Source organism: Bubalus kerabau, chromosome 6 (assembly GCF_029407905.1).
Source record: "Bubalus kerabau isolate K-KA32 ecotype Philippines breed swamp buffalo chromosome 6, PCC_UOA_SB_1v2, whole genome shotgun sequence".
Lineage (NCBI taxonomy): Eukaryota > Metazoa > Chordata > Mammalia > Artiodactyla > Bovidae > Bubalus > Bubalus kerabau.
In genome coordinates this window covers 110,124,042-110,144,512 of record NC_073629.1, presented here as the reverse complement: position 1 = coordinate 110,144,512, position 20,471 = coordinate 110,124,042, and the positions used below count along the sequence as shown (strand labels likewise).

The following is a 20,471-nucleotide window of genomic DNA, read 5'->3' as shown; positions in this document are numbered from 1 at the left end:
AGACAGAGAGCTGGCCCTGGAGCGACTGCTTTCGAAGTGAGGTGAAAAAAGTGAGTGTTAGTCCCTCAGCCACATCTGACTCTCTGCCATCTCATGGACTGCAGCCCGCCAGGTTCATCTGTCCGTCGAATTCTTCAGGCAAGAGTACTGGAGTGGGTTGCTATTCCCTTCTCCAGGGGATCTTCCTGACCCAGGGATTGAATCTGGGTATGCTGCATTGCAGGTGGATTCTTCACCATCTGAGCAACCAGGCCTTCCCCTCAAATACCCCTTTCCCCTAAAAGGAAAGGGGACACAGGAACCAGATCCTAGAAGACATTAACCTCGACTTGGATCTAAAAAAACAAAAAGGAGTTGCTCCTTCTAGCTCTCTGCAGTTCACCTCTCGTGAAGACAGTGTCCTGGAGGTGGGGCAGAGAGAGGTGTACACAGTGGAGTTCCACACAGGAGGGCAGACGGTCCCAGGGATGACCAGGAAAGGCCGCCTGCCCAGCCCTGAGGCTTCGGGCCCAGAGTGGGTGCAGGGGCTCAGGGAAAACTTCTCTGAGGAGTGATACTGGAGTGGGTGGGGCAAGAGGCAAGGTCGTTCCAGAGCGAGGGGCCTGGGTGTGCAAACGTACATGGTAGGAATGGCATGGAAGCAACATACTCCAAGCAGCCTGTGTTGCTGGAGTACATGGCATGAGGCAGGGAGTGGCGGTAGAGGGCCCAGAGAGGGCAGCAGAGGCCAGATCTAAAGGTGAAGGCCACGTTAGGAGTGCAGCCTTTACTTTTACATGGACGGCTTGGGAACACTCAGCCTAAGCTTCTATAATTTTTTCTTTTTAAAAAAGTAACTGACGTTTCCTGCAGAAACACTAGAAAATACCCATAATATTACCACCAAGATATAATCGTTGTTAATATTCAAGCAGACTTCCCTCTGTGTGTGCGTGTGTATGCTTACAGTTCTAATTAAGGAAATTTAGACCACTGTGACACCATTTATAAGCATTTCTTGTCTCCCACCCAAAATATATCAGTATGATGAGGGTACATTTATGGTTATGTATAATGTATCTCATAAAGTCATAAAAAAAATCTTATTAACATCCCTCTGTCTTCTGTAGCATCCCTGTATTCTTCTGTAGCACCACTGGAAAGAGTCTCCTTGGTAAGAATATGTCATGATTTATCAAACCACATACCTATTCATGGACTTTGAGATTCTCTCCACTTTTTGTATTTTTTATTAGCAGTTATAACATCTTGGCATACCCGCCTCCCTCAGGATAAACTCCAAGAGATGGTCAAATGGGGCACGTATTTTTAAAGAGTGTGACAAGCACTGCCAGGCTGCTTTCAGGGAGACTGTGGCCATATACAGACCTTCGGTGGTGTGGGGAAGCAAATCCCAGAACCTGCATCAGGAAGGAGCATTTCCATATTTTAAAAAGCTGCCAATCTCATGAATATTAAAAAGCATATCATTGTTTAAATTTGTGATTCCTTAATTATTCATGAAGTTGGACTTGTTTTACATACTTCCTGGTTATATGCAGAATTTCTTTTACGAATTTCCAGTTCGTATTCTTTTTCTATTTTTTTTTTTTTTTTTACTGCTTTGTGCGTATTAGTCTTGGTGATTTTTTAGGAACTCTATATATTAAGGCTATAACTACCATAGGATGTAGTTTTTCCTTAATCTTTTAACTTTTTGTAATTAAAAAAGATTAAATGTCTATGCAATCAATCTTTCTTTTCCTTAAGTTTGTTTTTGCCGTTATTCGTAGAAGGTGCCCCTACTCTGCGGAGAAGGCAATGGCACCCCACTCCAGTACTCTTGCCTGGAAAATCCCATGGACGGAAGAGCCTGGTAGGCTGCAGTCCATGGGGTCGCTAGGAGTCGGACACGACTGAGCGACTTCACTTTCATTTTCCCTTTCATGCATTGGAGAAGGAAATGGCAACCCACTCCAGTGTTCTTGCCTGGAGAATCCTAGGGACGGGGGAGCCCGGTGGGCTGCCATCTCTGGGGTTGCACAGAGTCGGACACAAATGAAGCAACTTAGCAGCAGCAGCAGCAGCCAGTCCTCTGAGAACAGGTGCGTCTTCACTAGTTAGCTTACATCTCTTCACATGCTGCCGTCCCGGCCCTTATTCTAAACCCCAGGAGACTGACTCCATGCAGTGAACTGGGAAGGAGAGATGGCCCAATGCCCTTCTTGTCCAATCTACCAGATTTGCCTCCCATCCAGCCCCTAATTCATTTCCAGAGCTGTGCCACTGAGGAGCAGACCCATGATTTCACTGAGAGTGATGAGGATCAGGTAGCTCAGTAGGCTCTAATAGCCCCAAACAGAGCAGAAGCCATGGTCAGGCTCAGCTACGACTCCTGCCAACAAGGGTCATGCTGGTAGTGGACTCAGTCACTCACACAAGAGCAGGGGGAGAGCACAACTGCTTCTAGAAAAATCCTAAAAAGCTCGGCAGTAATGTGTCTAGAACACTGTTCCTACCCTTTGACTGGATAATTTCTGTGCGTCTTTCTCAATTTCAGTATCACTTCCTCAGAGAAGCCGCCTTGACATCTGCAACACCAACAGGTCACACACTCACTTGGTATCCTGTAGTTTTCACACAAAGCACTTTCCATATTTTGTGATTATGTATTTATCTGTGTGCTCATATACTTAATGTCTTTCCCCTACCATTTAGCACCATTAAAACTCCCTCAGAACTAGGAAAAAAAGTACATAAAACCATTACCCCCACTGCCGGGCCCAGGAGATGCTCTGTGGGCGGCTGGGCACCTTCCCTGCAGTAGCTGATGGCTCCTATGGGGTCAGCTGCCCTGCCCTGGTAGATGAGTTGATTTCAGTACATTCCGGCCCTGTTCTCTGGCTTCCTTGGAGCACTAAGCACCCTCCCTCCTCCTGGATCCTTGGAGAGCACCACTGTGGCGTCATCGTACGTGTAGATGCTGCCTAGGCGCCCACGCACAGGCATGGTCTAGACGGGAGCAGCTGCAGCACAGACAGTGAGTGGGCTCCGCCTGACCCCACCCACCCCACTAGGGATTCAACTCAAGCAAATGGCATGGGAACTGCTCCAAGATGTAGGCAGACAGAAGGATGAGAGCAGACGGGCAGGGAGAGGGAAAAGATGCTAGCAGGGGAAGTGGCAGCAAGGCTGCTTCACTTCCTGAACGTTCCTTCACACCACATGAGCCACGGAGGCAATGGATGCAGCGTGAGGGGGCAGGTCGGGGCAATCGGAAGCTGTGGTGGGCCTGCCGGTGGAATGAGCAAAGACAACCCCCCCTGGGGACAGACCCTCCTGTCTCCTGCCCCCAAATCATCCTGCTGTGTCCCCTCCACAGACACACCTGCATATGGGCCACCGACGCGCCCACGGGGAGCCTGCTTCGAGGGATCCTGGCCTCACAGTGAGAGTGCGATGTGGAAGCTCTGGGCACCCTGGTTTCAGAAGGACCTGGGTCCAGGCCTCTCCAGAGACACTGGTCCTCAGGCTGCAGTGACGGGCCCTGGCCCTGCCTGGCTAAGAAGGAACTGTCTGCCTGGTGTCTCCTGGGCCCATGGCTCAGCTTGCCAGAACCCAGCAGGCCTGATTTGGAAGTCTCTGGAGCTTTAAGTCTGTCCACTCTTCCAGGGCTATCCTCCTAGGCCAGCACCAGTTCCCTCAGAACCCGGATTCAGCAGACTGCTCTGTGAGGCAAAAAAGAGGGTGAGGGGCAGGCATGCCCGCCGCCTGCAGGCTGTGCTGCTCGACCCTCAAGTGGGGGTTCCCTTTGCTTGACCTGGGGAGCAAGCTGTGGGCATCAGCTCTGTGCTCGCATCACAGCATACCCAGAGGAGGCGATGCCCACCCCACTCTGCTCGTTTGCCATTAAGGTCATCCTGTCCCAAAGCTGCTGGGAGATGTGAGCTCAGCTCTCCCAGAAGGCAAGGAAGGCTGGGCCATCAGCACCACCCAAGGTTCTAAGGCCCATGATGCCCAGTCCAAGGCTGCAGTGTGCCACCGTACAAGACACCTGGGCAGGGCAGTGCCAGGCAGGGCACCCTATGGCAGATCATGGTTCAACAAGGTGGGCATACCACCAATCCCCCAAGGAAGTGGGCTGCAAAGAGAGAGGGTACTGAGACCTACCCAGCTCAGTCTTTCTTTAGCTCCACCCAACTACAAAGCAACTGAAGCCTGGCCGAGGCAAGGAGAGGCCCAGAAGCACCCCCACTGGTCTCCATGCAGGTGCGCGGATGCAGTCCCCGGCGATGGCCACTCACACACGCACAGAGCCACAAACATGAGGGGCAGCACGGGGCTTGCCCACACGTGCAGTTCTGCACTCAGCCTCCTGGTAGGCTTCCTGCTGCCACCCCGGGGCTCCTGGAGAGGTGGGTGACCCTGCAGACCGAACCAGTGCAGGCGGAGTGCACAGGTGGTCCCTGCGTGGAGCAAACAGCAGACCCCAGCCCAGTGAGCTACTTGTGTGTGTGCATGTGTGTGATGACACCACAGCCGGTGGCCACGATCTGTCAGCAGCTTCTAATGCCTGCAGGAGCCGAAGGACTTGTCTACACTGCGGGGTCACGTTGAGCCGGTAAGTGTCGGGACTCAAGCTGTCCCTATCCCCACCCCCATGTTTCCTGGCTCTGTCAAAACAAAACAAATAAAAAGATCCTGAGCTGTACAGGCCTCTGTCTTCTGGGCTTTATCTCTGGCAGTGTCTACTGAAGGCAGGGACCCTGCCCCTCTGTCCAGCCCACCTGGCACCTGGGAGTGAGCATAGGTGCTCCCACCCATCTCTGGCCTCAGCCCTATTTGCCACACATGTGTCAAGGTTCTGTGTGGCCACACCCACACCGGACCCCAGGAGGGAGGAAGAAAAGGGTCTCTGTCCACAGGACGCTCAGGTGGCAGAACAATGTGGTCAAAGCAATGCGTCTCAGTTGTTTCCGTGCCACAGCACAGACAGCAACATCTGTACTACAGCGCCTGCGGGTGGGGGCTGGGGGTGGTGGTTCTGCAGCAAGCCTCAGCTGACGTCTGCTTGGTCCGGTCACTCTCGAGCTAAAGGGATCACCATCTTGACCTATATAACCCATACTAGCTGGGATGCTTGGAGTCAGAGCAAGCCCAGCACCATTACTTAATGATGAGATCTTGGATGAGATCCTTATTCTGTATATGCAAAACCCAGAGTACAGGATCCACCTTACAAGGCTGGCCTAAGGATTCAGTGAGATGACCCACATAAAAGGGTTAGCAAGAGTACTTACTGGCATATTACAAACATATGATAAATTGTGCTTTTCTTAGCTTAAACACAGCAGCTTTGAATTTCTCTTGCTGCCCAAGGAGAAAGGAATAGTCAGGCACTGACTTGGAGCGGGGGTGGGGAGCAGAAGAAGGAAGATCACCAAACTGAAGGCTTAAGAGACCTTGAACTTGCTATCTGTCTGCTGGTCTGATACTCCAGGCTGGGTGGGGGTAGATGTGGGTGTGGGTGGTCTGATGGGCAGCCTGAGTGACATGTTCAACTGAATGTGGGGAGGAGAGGAAGCCTGGGGGCTGGCTGAGCTCCTGAGGAGGCAGAGGGGTGCTGGGCAGTACCAGGTACGAGCCCGCAGTGGAGGGCAGGGTACAGTTGTTTTGTGGGTCAAGGGGAGGGCCGGTTCTTTTAGGCAGAGGCACACAGCATCTCATCCTCTTGTTCTGTTCACTGGTTCATGGGGGAGCAGAGGCCGGAGCACTAGCTGGCAATTATCAATTCAGTGCCCAGTAAGAGACTGTCCAGAATGATGCTGCTGTTGTTTAGTCGCTAAGTCATGTCTGACTCTTTCGTGACCCCGTGGACTGTAGCCTACCAGGCTCCTCTGTCCAGGGGATTTCCCAGGCAAGAAGACGAGGGGGTTGCCATTTCCTTCCCAGGATGATGAGTTCCTTCATCATAATCCAGCTGGGGGGCAGTAAGGAGCCTGGAACTGAGACCTGGTGCCTCTGGTCCAGGCTCTCTCGCAGAGGACTGTGGGAGGGGACAGAGCACACATCCTGGGCTGTAAAACTGCTACCAAAGGACGTAAGGCTAGGTGTGTGCGTTTGTCAAAATGACGGAATTGTTAGAAGACCTGTGAAACTCACTATGTGCAAATATACAATTAAAAAAAAAGCAAACTGCAACCTTAATCACACGAGCAAAGTTATATCACTAATAACAGAACAATCTGACATCATGTTACTCCTGATATGAAGCGACCTTACTGATGTTAATTTTTTTTTTTTCAAAAATGCATAACCTGAAGCTGATCAGGAGTCAAACTAAAACTGAGGGAACATTCAACAACAGGCTTATATGCGTCAAAAACATCAATGTCAGGTAGTTAAAAAAAGGCTGAAGAACTGGTCTCACTTGAAGGAGATTACAGACAGGACAAATAAATGAGACAGGTGATCCTGAGGGGAAGAAGTTATATTTTGAACAATTAGCAGAATCTGAATATAGACTGTATATCAGATGATACAATGTTAAATTTCTTGAATTTGAAAACTGCCCTGTGGTTACATAGGAGAATGCCCCTGTTCTTAGCTTACAGATGCTGAAGTGCTTAGAGGTGAAGGGTCACCATGTTTGGAATTTACTCTCTGGAGACAGAGAAATTGCACCCTGCTGGAACAGCTCCCAAGACCCTGGAGGAATCTGTTGTCCAGATTCACAGGTTCAGAAGGATTTCTTGTGGGTACAAAGCTCACAGAAGAATTTGGAATCTCATCCTTGTGGGGCGGAGCCAGCCTGGTGTGAACAGGAGTTCCCTAAACTCTTCCTAGGGAACGGGGGCGGGGGCGGGGTGGAAATGAGGTCTCCGTGCAATCTCAAGGTCTGCCACCTGGTGGCGGCTTTCTATAGTGCATCTTCTTCAAAGGGTGTCTCTGCACCCACTGCAAGATGGTGGGGCACTGTTCTCGTCAGGAAGGATACAGGAACTCCATCAGAAGACCCCCACCTCAGCTACCTGTGTAACTGAAAAGTTAAAGTGTTAGTCGCTCAGTCATGCACGACCTTTGGCGATCCCATGGACTATATATATAGCTCCCCGGGCTCCTCTGTCCATGGAATTCTCCAGGCAACAAGACTGGAGTGGGTTGCCATTCCCTTCTCCAGGGGATCTTCCCGACCCAAGGACCGAACCTGGGTCTCCTGCATTTCAGGCAGGCTCTTTACCATCTGAGCCACCAGGGAAGCCCTGTGTAACTGAGGCTGGACAAACAGATTCCAGCAGGCTGCTCTTCCTCCTCTGCTCGGGGACCTGGGCCTGCACCAGCTCCATCTGTCTCTGCTGTGGGGGTCCTCCAACGCTTCCTGGGGTCTTTAGGAAGAAATCCAAACTCCTCAGTAAGCCTGGCCAGACCCAGGCTACCTCTCCAGCTTCCCTGCCTTTCCATGCCCCATAAATGCAGCCACACCAAATGACTCACAATTCCGAGTGTGCCATGAACACCCCTGCCCTGTTCTCCCTGGGTCCTCACAGGTGTCCCCTCCTGCAGCAAGTCCCTTCCTCTTCTGGCTGCCAGAGCACCCTCTGTCTGCTCCTATGTGCTGTAACTAATGTCTGACTCCCCCGCCTCCATCACTCTCCAGGCTGAGCAACCCCAGTTCATCTCCACGCCCCTGCATCCACCCACTGCTGAATGAGAAAATGGAGAGTGCAGAAGTGTCTGTTACACACCCAGAAGGCACCAAAACCCACACTAGGGCAGGGGACAGAGAAGACCCAATGAGAGGCCAGGGGCTGGAGGCAGAGAGACCCAGAAGAGAGTACGGATGGTCCACCAGCTCGTGGCAGGAGCCAGAATCCAGGAGCAGAGAGAGAAGGGGTCACAGCTGTGGGTAACCGGGCTGCAGTGGTGCTGGGAACAGTCTGTCCAGGAAAAGTCCCATGTCAGAAACGCCTGGATGCCCGGGGCAGGGCGGTTCTGGGCTGATCGCCAGGGGTTGTGCTTACACAGTGTTGGCTGCTGGAGGGCAAACCCCCCAGAGGAATGAAACCCATTCACGGCATGCCTGCAGACTGGGACCAACCCCTCACTGGCGAAGGGAAAGACCAGCCCCCTTTTTGCTGAGTCCAGCAAAAAAATCTGCTTTCCTGCAGTAAAGTGTGGGAACGTGTGAGTGACGGCCTGGCCTGCTCCTCACTCGGGGGATAGACCCTGTGGGACACTCTAGGTTTGGAGTGTGAAGGTCCTTCTGCTGGTCAGAAAAATTCCTACCATTTGTTTTCCCCCAGAAAAGAGACTTTCTGGCTCAGCTACGCTCTTAGCGGACTGTACCTGGAAACAAACCACCAGACTTGAGGTGAACAGTGTGAAATCTCAGCCGGTGACCCAGAGAAGGTGCTCTGTGGAGCTGCAGAGGCTGGGTTACTGAGAACCCCTCCCACCAGCCCACAAGGCGGCACCCCGCACCCCTTCCTGAGCCAAGCACTCGGGGAGCCGCCCTCATTGCACCTCTACACTCGCAGGCATGTGCTGTAACCAGTGGCCCAGCTTCCCTACAGACTGGCTCCATCCACAAAATCAACCCAGGGAACCAAGAGAAACTTGCAGCCCACGGAACTAAGTGTTTCAAACCAGGGAACAGTTACCCAAATGCTAGGTGGGAGCACAAGATGGATTTTGGGGTCAAGGCCTGGGTTCCAACTTCAGCTTCCATCACTCACTAGCTGATGACCCTGAGCTAGTCACCTACCCTCTGTGAGAGTCATTCACTCTCCGTGGGCCTCAGTTTCATCATTTGTAAAAGAGGGGTGTCTCGAGGTCTCTGGCGGATGAAAGGTGAGGGCCCCTGCTCCATACTGAGGTGGCTCCCTGGTGACAAGGCTCTCCAGGCGCATAACCTTGTAAACTACCACCTGGCGGGCATTGACTGCTTGCCAGGAATCATTTGTTCTTAGTGTTTCCTAGATTTTCTTTCATTCTCACAACTTCATGAAGTAAAGATTTCCCCTCTTTTTTGGTCTGCTGACAAACCAAAGCCTTGAGACCCTACCCAGCTCATCGGACCAGAGGAGGCTGCCTGTGGCCTGTTCTCCTCTACCCTTGCTGGCTGGCTGGAAGGGAGCTCTGTTTGAGGGCTTTTCTTTGAGTGTGAATGACAGCCATCCCTGAGCAGGCATGGAGCCTCTCCCTGGGAACCAGAGGGCCACAGCAATCTCCCCAGGAACGCACTGGAAGTCACTGGCTTCTGTGCCCAGGATGGATGCTGGGGGATGGGGAGGCGGATTAGTAATCCCTCAGCCTTAGCCAGGACTCCCTGATGACAAAGATTCATGCATGTGCTGTTATCTCCACCGTTCCAAAACAGAGTGATGATTTTGTTCATTTCTAAAATGCAGGATATGTATAGCTCCAATCTGTCAGGAATTCATAACATCACATCCTTCTCTAAACGCCTGCCTCGGGGGTAACGGGCGAACTGGCTGCTACTAACCAGAGCTCCTCTCTTGCAGGGGGTGCACACCACCCCCAAAGGCCGCTGGGCGTGTGGGAGACTACCTGCAGCGCCAGAGAGGAAGTGACTCAGCCCAGTGGGAAGTGGGAGGGGCGGCCATAACCCGGGCCCCGTGCCCAGCCCGCTTCCCCCCACCCCAGCACATCCGCACAGACCCATCCCCTGTCACCGCCTTTCCTCGGCAGGATTAAAGCAGGCTGAGTGCAGTTCTGGGCACCAGCAGGGGACTGAAGGCCCCCACTGCTCACAGGGGGCCCCATGTCTGCAGCTCGGAGATCCAGCTCCAGTCTCCTCCAGGAGCTCAAGGAGATTACATAATCAGGAATGTCTCTCCTCACCTCCCTGCCCTGGGCAAGCCCCACTGGGCTCCTCAGTGGCCTCCACGAAGGCTGAGCGGAGAGACCTTCAAGGGGGCAGAAGGCTCCTGGCTGGGAGGATGTGTCCCAGAGGGAATCTGGGAGAAGAGGCTCCAGGCCCGTGTGCACAGAGGCGGGCCTGGAGGCTTCTCTGGAGAAGAGAGAAGCGAGAGGAAGCAGTCCCTGGGCTGGGGAGAAGGGCTTCGGCGGCAGCCTTTCTGCGAGTCACCAGAGCGGAATCCGGGGCAGCATCACCAGCCCTGCACTGGTTTCACCCTCCCGGGGCCTCCGGAAGCAGCTGATGTGACAACAAATAATCCGTCACTGTGTGTGGGTGTTGGAAGAGGAAGGGACAGACTTAATAGCTCTTTCTCAGGCTGTGCTAACCGGGTATCTCCTACCAAGAGAAGCAGCCAGGGGACGCCGCCAAGTACACTGACTGGGAGGCCTTCCTGGTGGCCCCTCGCCTGGCGGGGGGGGGGGGCTTCTGCCATGTGCAGTGACGGGAGACCGAGTCACGGAAGCCCTCCTGTCATGCCAGCCTGCCCGGCAACTAGGGGGACCCCGCCTCAGCTCAAACCATCAACCGTTGCTTTGTTTGGTGGGAACAAAGCCTCCCACCGGGCTTCTCGTGGAATTCAGGTTCCTGACACCCACGACGGCTCCAGTCAGGCCAAGAGAAAGCAGCAAACAACTAAAGCAGGGCTGGCCGAGGCTGGCAGTACCTCTGTGTCCTGAGCATGTGTCTCCCTGCTCTGCAGTCTCCACCCAGAGGAGAGGGACCGGGCAGCCCCTGCCCGGGAAGCCCTGAGGACTGCGGGGAGCCAGCCTGTGGGAGGCACCGGCAAATGTTACGTCTCCCTTATTCCATCCCAGATTTCCAGAGCAACAGATGGACAGACGGAAATGCCCAGGCCAGCCCCGGGTGATGCAGTTCTCTCTCTCTGTGTGGTTTACAAAAGCAAAAGTCACTGCGATCATCCTGTGAGAAAGGTAATTTGGACTGGGGCCAGCCAACTGCCTTTCTTTAACTGCCTCTATCAACAATGAAATTCAATTAAATTTCACAACCATGAGAATGAACAATGCAGTTCGCTTTCTGCAGTCTGTTGGATGCCACTGGCTGTGGCTGCTGGGGGGCAAGATTACAGAGGCAGACAGCGGGCTCTGCCATCAGAGTTGCCCTCAGCAGGCTGTTCAGACAAGTGGACCCACACAAGGGCTTCACCTGCTCCAAGTCACTAAGGCCAGCCACGAGCCATCCCCAACACACTCTGTCCATGTGTGGGCAAGAGCCTGCTTGCCTGTGTCTCTCCAGTGGGTGAGCTCCTGGGGGCAGGGCCTGGGCCCTTGACCACCGCAGAACCCCCTGCACAGGCCCAACAGGCAGAAGACAGTGACATCACAGTCAACAAAGCAGGAGGAAATGTACTTGTCCTGGGTCCAGCACACCCAGTTCTAGGGATTTATTCTCTAGGTCCGCTCACCCAAGTTCACCAAGATGAATGTACTTAATGAGGGTCCCTCAAGAGCCCTGGGTAGCAGCAAAAACACACAAAGATAAAACCACAAAAATCAAAACACACACACATCCCCTCCAGACAGGAAACAATTTACATGTTCACCAAGAGACACTGGTTCACTCCATCATGGTACGTCCAGACAGGGGAATGCTACGCAGCCTTTAAGACTAGGCCCATGGCTGCTGATAGACGAAGATGTCTAGGACACGTTACTTTAAAAAAAAACAAAACTGCAGTTCTATTCGCATAAAATGATCCCATTTGGGTTTAAAAAAATGAATATGCGTAAGAAATTTCCAGAAGAAACTTAACAGTGGATACATCCAGGTAACAGAACACAAACAGGAGATGGGTAGTTTTATTTCATATTCTTCTTCAGTGCTTAACCAGCTTAACTGGCAGGCTATAGACCATAGGGTCAAAAGGAGTCAGACATGACTGAGCACACCTGTGCACATACATGCACGCATTCTGCTTAACTATTTCACTGCAGATTACTATAATAACTTAACAAAATTTCTGAACCCATCAGAATGATTAAGAGTGGCCCTGGAACCTGGAAGGCTGGGTCTTAGCGAAGGCGCACTGGAGGTGGCGCGGCGTTGAGAATGCCCTGCGTGCTGGGCCTGCATGCTGATGCAAGGCTGCGTCAGAGAGAGGGCACAGAGGAGACAAACCGCCACGCTCAAGCTCTCCCAGGCAACTTGCAAACTGGCTTACAAGGAACTTCCTGCTTGCCACCTGGCTTCTGTAAGAGCTGGGAAGACCACCAAACGGTTCAAACTGGAGACCTGGAAGCTGGTTCATGACGCCTCGTTTGGGAGACTCAGACTCACCACCAGAGAGCTCTCTGGGGCCTCACTAGAGGCCAATAACACCTTGTGTCTAATCCTCATCGCTGCTTTGGAGCAAGGAGCGGTGAGTTCATTTTATGGCAGAGGCTGGAGACAGGGAGTGACTTGCTCAAAGTCACTCAGTTAGCAAGGGTCAGAACTGGGTTCTGAAGCCAGGTCTGATCTGAGCCAAAGTGCTGGAAGACAGCATCGAAGGTCTCCTTACCCCCTACTCACAGGGTAGGAGGGGAGGGATGTATCTCCAGGCAGTGGCAGTTTCCATTTTTCCAGGAAAAAAGAAGGGACTGCTGCAGCTTTGTCAAGGTCATTTCCAGCTCTACAGCTTTATGGGCCCAAGATTCCACGTGGGCTGGGCTCCCTGGGTCCAGAGCCTGGCCAGGATCAGGAAATGGGATGGCATGGGATCTACGGTCACAAAGGTGTGGGCTGGAAAACCAGCTCTGCCCCTGCTGGCTGAGTAACAGTGGACAGGTTCCTTAGCCCTTCTGGCCTGGGGGTTCTCTGTAGAACAGAGACAATTCCTCTTTCCTTAGGCTGGCAGAAGGCCTCAATACATATTGCAGAGTACTTAGAAAAGGACCTGGAAGCTGGTGGGGATCCTTCTTTTCTGGCTGGTTTCCTTTCTGTTCCTGCAGGAGGAAGCACTTTGGGAGTGGAGTGAGAAGAGCACTCAGACACGGAGGTCACACACGCCTGCTGACACCAGGGGCTGCGCCGCTGCTGCTGCTGCTGCGTCGCTTCAGGCGTGGCCGACTCTGCGCGACCCCACAGACGGCAGCCCACCAGGCTCCCCGTCCCTGGGACTCTCCAGGCAAGAACACTGGAGTGTGTTGCCATTTCCTTCTCCAATGCATGAAAGTGAGAAGTGAAAGTGAAGTCGCTCTGTTGTGTCTGACTCTTAGCGACCCCGTGGACTGCAGCCCATCAGGCTCCTCCGTCCATGGGATTTTCCAGGCAAGAGTACTGGAGTGGGGTGCCATTGCCTTCTCCGAGGGGCTGCACATCAACTACAAAAAGGGGCAGGATGCTCGCTCTCCCGAGGTGGTGATGTCAGCAGCGGGGCTCCAAAAGCCCAGAGAATCCTGGGCTCTGGCAGTCCTGAGGCCTCCTGAGGGGCTGACCTGAGTTTCTCCCTAAAGGTGCCTGCTTTTAGGCACCTCTCCACACCTCTAGCCAGCTCTGCCCTAAACCCAAAGACGGGACAGGCACACCAGCCTGCTCTTGCCAGTTCCCACAACCATGTCCAGGCCACTTCTTCCTTGCGGATCCTTGGGTCACAGACTCCCTAAAGCCTTAAGATCCCCTGCCTATGCCTTTTGCCAAGTAGGTGATGATCTGTAAACAGAGGGGACAGCTTCATCCTAAATGATAAGAGCCCTTCTCAGTTTTCTCTGGTGCTTTCCCACAACTAGAGTTTCTCCAAAACCAGCAGACCTGTAGACTGCTGGACTGTGTAAGCTCTAGGGAACCCCAACTCTGACCGCAAAGAGCCAGAAGAGGGTTATCACCAGTAGGGTTCTCAGTTCCCTTCAGGAAGGAGCATCTTTGCTGGCTGGGGGAAAATCAGGCTGCTCCAGTTCACTAGAAGGGGGCTGAGAAACTACTTTAAAATAATAATAATAATAATTATAAAAGGTACTCTTTGAAGCAGCAGCTCCTTTTGGAATTTATCCTGTGGATGCCTAAGGTGGGCAGAACCGCACACATGCAGATACAGTCACTTCAGCTTTGTTTGAAGAGCAAAAGGCCAAGGAAAACCTAAGTTCATCAGCAGAGAGTTTGCGGAATAAATTACACAAACCGTGATGACACAGTATCGCCAAAATAACCCAGACGTCACGAGGCAAAGTGGAGCATCTCTAAGATAGTGAGGAAATCAGTGCAAGCCACACCACACTTTCCCTTCTTGGATCTTGGTGACAGATCCCGAGAGGAGATGCAGGGCTTCTGTGGGCCCCGGGCCACCTTCAAGGCCACAGGCTCACCTGAGCAGGTGCAGGAGGAAGAAACACCCTTGTCTTAGGCCACTTTGCCTTTGACTTTCTGTAAACCGCAAGTGCAAGGTCAAATCCTGTGAAAATCTCCCCAGTTCAAAGTGCCTGTGTGAAGTCCCATCTACCAGCACATCCCTCTCTGCAGAGCTCAGGGGGACAAGGACATGCAGGCAGCTCCCTCTCACTTCCCTGATGGCTGAGTGGGTCCCAGGGGGCCTGTGGCAGACATCTCTCCTTCCTGAGAAGAAGGACTGGGTCGGCCAACCCAGCCTCCAGAGTAAATCCCACCTCAAGGTCTCTTTCTAGATGAGACCTCCCGGGAGCCCCGGGAACACCATCTTTGCCCTGAGGGCACACTGCTCTTCGGGACCCATCACTTGCTGAGTCAGTGTGGACAGCACCAGACTGAAGGGCTGCTCTGGAGGGCCATGTGAAGGCTGAACAAGTCACAGGAGTCTTGCAGACTCAGCCCCTGAGTGTCTGAAATACTGAAGAAGTTCACCTCCCTGGGCAAATCTGAGAAGAGGGAAGATGAGGAAGGGAAGCTGCCCTTTTCCCAGGCGCTGACTCAGGCAAAACCAGAGAGAAGCCTGGCCCAAAGCTGGACCGAAAGCCACAGACTCTGCAACTGATCCTCTCCCATGAGAGGGCTTACCAAGTGGCTCTGGCGGATCTCCCTGGCCATTCTCTCCTGCCGGCTCTATCAGTCACCGTCAGCCAGATCAGGAAGCTCAGGGGCACCTGCCATCATTGCTCTTCCCTCGGTCCTCACTTTCAGACACTCCCAGACTCCAGCTGACTTTCCCCCTAAACAGCTCTGATCTGCGCCCTTCCTCCGTTTCCCATCTGCCTCTGCCTTGATCCAGGCCCCACTGATCCTTACTCTGATTACAGCACAAACCGCTTACAGAGACTGAGTGCGTGTTCTCGCTCCAGTCCGTCCTCTCCCAGCAGCCAGAGGGCTCTTGGGAAGATGCACGTTTAATGGTGTTTCCTCCACTGAAACCAAAGCAGCCCCTCACCAACAGAAGTTCAAGCATCTTAGCCCTGGTGCTCGCCTCTGCAGAGTATCCTAAAGCCAGGCCCCTTCACACGCTGTGCCGGAACCTCTTGTGGTGCCTGTACCACGCACGCACACCAGCCTGCACCCACGCCTGTGCCTTGATGCTCCCCTGTCTAGAGTGCTTCATGAACACTCTATTCCCTGTCAATATATAGTTTTCATCAAGATCCAGTTCAAGTTCTAAGGCCTCTCCAAAATTCTCCCCAGTCACCTCTCCATCCCTCGGGGAGAAATACCCCTTCCCCTCATTCCCTCTACCTGCCGCACACACTCCTATGAGACACGCCCCCAACTATCTGCAGGTGCTGATTGGTTAGGAGCCTGCCAGGCCCCTGTTAGACCAACAGCTCCTCTAGGGCAGGGCCTGCCTCTCCAATCTCCTTCTGTACCTGGTACCCAACAACTCCCCCGCTGCACATGGGAGCTTGTGTGTGTGGAGCTGGGGTTCTGGATTTGGGGCCAACGCATGTGTGCTTCCTGATGGTGCTAATTCATATACCAAACCAGGGCCACTAGTAGGGACACATATGGAAGAAATTCTAAACGTGTTTTCTCCCAGGCTACCTTATTTTTTTAAAATATGTATTTATTTAGTTGTGAGGCTGCACCAGGTCTTTAGTTGTGCCATGTGAGATCTGGTTCTCTAACCTGGGATTGAACCCGAGCCCCCTGCATTGGAAGCGTGAAGTCTAAGCCACTGGACCACCAGGGAAGTTCTCCTAGTATCCTTTAAAATATGATTTTTTTTTTTTCTCAGCAGTCCTACTTCTATTTTTTTTTAAATGGTTCTTTTAAAGAGCTGAGCTGAATCATCTGCATGGCTCCCATATTGGCTTGGTAAACTCCACACAGATTTCTTTTTTGGAGAGAATACAATAAAATTCTGTGATCTTGTGATCCCTCGGGACACTTCTGACAGTTCCCTGGGACACAGTTTAGTCGCCACTAACCGCTTTGACTAATTCTGAGGAGTTCTTTCCTGCAACCTGTAGCGTTTACCAAGCATTTCTCACTCAATGTGCATTCAATGTCCAGCTTGCAACACCTTACAGATCTTCATAACTGCCCTCCTAGGGAGGGGCTCTTACTGCCCCCACTTTACAGATGAAAAAGCTGGGCACGCAAAGAATAAGTAACCTCTACTGACCGGCAGGGGCTGGGATTGGAACTGAGATGCTGTCTGAGAGTGGAGCCAAATAGGCTCTTTACCACTCCAGTCTGCTGCCTTCCCAAAAGGTCAAATTAAAGGCAAAAGGGAGCAACTGACCTTACAAATGACCTTCTGGAGGACAGTCTCACCAGCCTGGCTGCTTGAAAGACCTGCAGTCTCAGGAAGAGAGAGGCAGATATGTCAGGCACTTCTGGGCCCAGCAGAGCAGCCCAGGACAACACAGCGAGCTTGTCACCTGCCACTGGTTGCAGGCAGTGCCATCTTACCAAAGATCCCCCACCCTGCGCCATCTCTCCTCTCTCGGAGGCCTGCCCTGCGGTAACCTCTGAAGAGGTCTCCAGTGTTTCAGCTTCTCCTCTCCTCTCCCTTCTCTCCTGCTGAGGCTCCAGAGACAGCATTCTAAAACACAAGTCCAACCACGACACTCCTCTGCTTCAATCAGTTTCCCTCGCTCCCTACTGCCCTTGGTACAAACTTCCAAATTGTTAATGTGGCATTCCCCTGGGAACCTGTACTGTTTCACCTGGCTCCAGGTTGACTTTCATACCCCATACTGAACAATCTGAGGTTTCTGGGATAAATTTTGAGTTTAGATGTCGAAGTGAAGTACCTTGCCCCTTTGTTCGTAACTGGCTGAGCCTTCTCATCCTTCCAGATACAGTTCCAGCATCATCACTTCTTCCAAGCTTTCCCAAAACCTCTCCCACCACCCCAACTCAGGTTGAGCTAGAAGCTTCCTTTGCTGGACTCCCACAGCCCTCTGTTCTTGCTGATACTAGTTTTTTTTAGACAATGTTTCAACGATTTGTTTACAGGTCAGTCTCCCTGGTGGCTCAGTTAGTCAAGAATCCTGCAATGTGGGAGACCCGGGTTTGGTCCCTGGGTCAGGAAGATCCCCTGGAGGGGGGCATGGCAATCCATTCCAGTATTATTGCCTGGAGAATTCCATGTTCAGAGGAGCCTGGTAAGTCCATGGGGTCACAAAGAGTTGGATGCAACTGAGCGACTAACACTGTCACTTTCTCCCTTAACCAGACCATGAGCTTCTTGAAATAAGATTAGCTAACATTTACTGAATTCATTATGTGGCAGACATGGTTCTATGTGTTTTGCATATGTTAACTTTTAAAATCTTCACAGTAACTCTGTTATCAGTCCTGTTCTATAGCTGAGAACACTGAGGCACAGAGAGGTTAAACAATCTGCCCAAGGCCACATAGTTACAAAGCTGCAGAGCTAGAATGTGAACTCAGGAGTTCTGGCTCCAAAGCTACTCTTAGCCTCTATAATACAGGGTACTTGCCTCTCCAGGCAAGGACACTGCTGCTGTCATGCTATTATGTGGGGAATGAATGAATGAATGAATGAACGAACGAACGAACAAGGGCCATCTCCATAATGTCTTAGATTTGAGGGACAAAGAGCTGGCACAGCAGAACCATCAAGGAGCACTGGCCCAGCTCATAAGCGCTGTTTACAAACAAGGGCTCTTTTGGCCTTACAAGTGCATATCCTGCTCTTCCTTATTTCATGCAAAGCTGAGCAAAGAGAGAAAGTGCCCAGCCCAGAGTGACTACCCTCTTCTTCATTGCACTCAAAACCAAGCAAAGCCAACCGGTTTCCTCCTGTGACTTAATACAGAGCAAAGTCTATCTTGCCATCGAAGGCGGCTGTCATCTCTTCCTTCCGCCAACAAACGGGCATCAAACCTAGAGAGTGGGGGCGGCAGGCAGAGTACTCGACGTCTGGAGGGAATCCCGATGCCCCTACCTACTGACTGGAAGGTGGGGCCAAGCGCCGTGGGAATGGGCGGGCCTGATGGGGCATGGCAGGTGAAACAGTGACCACAGCAGCAGGCTCTCTCCTCTCTCCTCGGAAAAGGCCGGTCAAACACAGCACCGACAAGCAGGTAGCTCGGACCCGCACCTGATCGCCGCCCGGGACTCGAAATTCTCCAGCAGCGATGGTGCCCGTGCCAATGGGTGAGGGCTCGTGGAGGAAGCCCAGGCTGGAGAAGAAGCTCTCCGGGGACTCGTTCCAAATCTCAAGTCACTCTCGGGATCAGGAGGGCAGTACGGAGAGGAGAGGGTACCTCTTGGGAAAAACCTGCGCCTTCACTTGGTCACTGACTGACCAAGTGACTCCAGGCAAGGCTGAGCTGTGCCGTCTCCCAGGGCTGGGACCGAGACACCCCCGTGGCCACCCGGTACCCGGCGCGCAGGAGCTCCCGGCCCCTCCCCCGCCCCCTGGGAAGAGCAGACCCCAGCCGGGGATGGCGGATCCGCTGTTGTCATTTCGGTCAAGCCGGACAGCCTCAGGCTGTCACCCTGATCCCCTTGCCACGGCCGCTGAGGCCAGCCGCCGCCAACCCGCATCCCCGGCCGGGGTCCCGGCTCCCCTCTCCCGGACCCCTGCCCTCACCTTCCCCCGGTGCTCAGCGCTGCTCGCCCATAGTCCGTAGCCCGGAGCCGGGGCTACTCGGCGCTCCGTCCCGGGAAACCGGGGCCGGGCAAGGGGCGTGGGAGCCGCTCACCGCCGTCTCCCGGCGCAGCCTCCCGAGCCGCCGCCGCCGCTGCCGCCGCCTCCCTCCATGGCTGCAGCGCCGCCACCTGACAACGGAAGTGACGCACCGCCCCCTCCTCCCGGACAGGCCGCAGCCCCGCCCCTTGCCCGTATCTACAGCCCACGGCTCCGGGATTGGGTGCCATCTTGACGAAGGGCGGAAGCCTTCAGGTAACAGACCAGAATCTGATTGAGGATTGGTTCAGGGTGGGGCTCGGGCTGAAATCTGGGAAACGATTGGAGACAGAGACCCTAAGGGGCGGTACTTACCGCTTATCTGAGTCTGCGGTGAGGTTAGGCCGGAGGCACCGCCCCCGCCGCTACTCCACTGAGCCTCGCGTGCCCTACACTCGCCCTCCCGGGTCTGGAGACTTCTCCAGCAGCTGAAAGATCGGCCGGTTGTAGTATCTTTGTCAGAGAAGTGGCTCTTTCTTGACCCCCATTTCTCGCTTCCTGGAGCTTTGAGCGGCGAGCGCTGGCGTGGGGTTCATCAATGACAGGAATTCCTGCCGTAGCCCTTACAATTCATTTCCCTCTGGGCCCCTCGCTTTTGTAGAAATCCCGCTTCAATCTGAAGATCCTTAGAGTCTCGACCAGTCAGGTTAACAGTGAAGAGTTCCTGTTAGCTATTCCAGCCACCTAACCTCAGCCCCTCCTGCTGCAGTTTCGGTCCCTTTCTCCTCCTTCTCCAGCAACCACGCCCTCCATGAATCAGCTTCTTGCACCAGCAGATGAGCCCTTTAAAGGGATTGCATCAGGCTGATGACTCACTGGGGCCCTCTGAGAGCCTGGCTTCCCTCCGCTGGCATGCAGAAGCAGCTAGAAGGGCGCCGTGGTGGCAGTACCCGCGATCATGGACCCACTCCTTTGTCTCCGAGGTGTGAGCCAGTATGCCAGCTGCATATGACTGTCTTAACTCCTGAGTCTCTTTCCAGCTGTGTTATTCTGTATCCATGTGGGCACACGTGTCCAAGCCTGTGTGCACAGCTCTGGATTTTCCTAGGTTGTGTGGCCAAGCACTTACGTGTATGCACGCATTTGTCATCTCCACACAGGCAGTGATTGCCAGGACATGAGAGTTGATGTGAGTGAGTCTGGCTGCCTCCTCCTGTGTCCTTGTCTTTGTCTCTAAATGCCTAGTGCACACTGAGCTGAAAGGGCTGAGTAACAGTAGTAATCAAAACAGCGGTAGTATGTCAGACACTGTGTTAAGCACTTTAGAGACATCAGCGTTAAGGAGTCTGTTTGCAGATGAAGCAGCTAGAACTCTGAGAGGGAAAGTAACCAAAGACACATAGCTAATAATGGCAGAGTTGTGATTTGAACCAAGTCTGGCAGATTCCAAAAAGGTTGGATTTGAGTCCTTGCTGTGTCTCTTACAAGTTCAGTGACTGTGCAAGTTCCCTAATCATTCCCATCTGTCAACATAGGAATAATACTTTG

General features: G+C 53.0%; 1 protein-coding gene across 5 annotated transcripts in view; it reads right to left on the bottom strand.

Annotated features, from left to right (window-relative positions):
- STK40 (serine/threonine kinase 40) overlaps positions 1 to 20,224 on the bottom strand; it is a 38,654-nt gene extending 18,430 nt beyond the window's left edge. Inside the window, exons 1-2 of one of the 5 annotated variants that reach the window (XM_055586378.1) lie at positions 19,299 to 19,313; positions 2,499 to 2,570 (exon numbers count right to left, since the gene is read on the bottom strand). The gene's annotated coding sequence lies outside the window, so the exon portion shown is untranslated. Of the gene's footprint in view, positions 1 to 2,498; positions 2,571 to 18,887; positions 19,197 to 19,298 lie in introns of those variants that run through there. The other 4 variants (XM_055586377.1, XM_055586376.1, XM_055586379.1 and 1 more) reach the window with 4 other exon arrangements.
- Between the last annotated feature and the right edge of the window lie 247 nt (positions 20,225 to 20,471).